Genomic DNA, 1,271 nt, shown 5'->3' on the forward strand with positions numbered 1-1,271 from the left:
CACACACACACACACACAAAAACACACACAAAAACACACACACACAAACACACACAAACACACACACACACACACACACACACCTCGCGTATTAAATGTACATGTACTACGATATGTTATGGATGTTGAGCCTTAACATGAATGATTATTTATGGCATCGTGGTGGCCTACAGTTGACAGCATTACGCGTGTCCTGTAAAAAGGCGTAATTTGACATAAGTGAAAAATAAAAGTTAAAACTGTTTTTGAGCCAGCAAGACGTATATTTTTTTGTCGTACTTTCAAAGAGAAGTAATAACTGTCAAACTAAACTAATATGGCAGTAATAGACTAGTGATCTACCTTAGGTCTGTAACTTTGTAATAAGAGAGGTTTTATATACCATTATGTAGTGTGTCCACGTCAGAGCAGGACAAATCACACCACGTTTCTAATTCCTGAACTTATGAACGCAGACAAACTCATCTGTTTGCTCAGCATGTCTGTAAACAAACGACCTCGTTTCCCAAGTATACTGGGTTTTGTTTATTTGGCTGAGTTCGGAGATGAAAATGTCGCGTTAATGCTAATCCCTGACCCTTTGGGGTTTGTTTTTTTCATTTTCATTTTTTTTTTTTAAGTGCTGTTTGTTGCAAACATTTCAGCTGCAGCCTGACTCATAACACAGGTCGGAAGGCTATGGTCACAGAAGTAACGTTGTGATTAAAATCTCACGCTCTTTCTGCTTTGAGAATGGAGCCTTCATTTTGCCAAGTTTTGTGAGATGAGATAGGAGCTTCAAATATTATGTATTACGACACAGTGGAATCAGGCGCTCGTCAATATTTGGGCATCAGTTATTTGTTAAAATGTTATTGGTATAATCTTAAAGCCTCTAAATGTGCCGCTCTCTTGATAAAAAAAAAGCCTACACCCATCAATCTTGAATAGAAGTCGAGATACTTGCGCTTGAAGGAGTCAGAGGTAAATATAAGCCGCCTAAGTTAGGTGACTTCTAAAATTTGAGTGTCCTTGGAAATTGAAAATGTACATTTTTGTGACTTTGATAAGCATCTTGCAAGTAAAATCAAAACAAAAGTGAGTTATCAAATACAGATTTTTAAAAGTCGATAAAAATAGTCCAACGGGCGGTTAAATGTCGATTTCTTCAATTTCATTATTTTGACGAGCGTCTGATTTCACCGTACTGCCACATTATGTTTCGACTATCATGATGATTTATGTTTTTTGTTTGGGTTTTTTTTTGCGGGTGGGGGGGGGGGGGGGGGGGG

The sequence above is a fragment of the Aplysia californica genome, unplaced genomic scaffold (genome assembly GCF_000002075.1).
Source record: "Aplysia californica isolate F4 #8 unplaced genomic scaffold, AplCal3.0 scaffold00177, whole genome shotgun sequence".
Taxonomy (NCBI): domain Eukaryota; kingdom Metazoa; phylum Mollusca; class Gastropoda; order Aplysiida; family Aplysiidae; genus Aplysia; species Aplysia californica.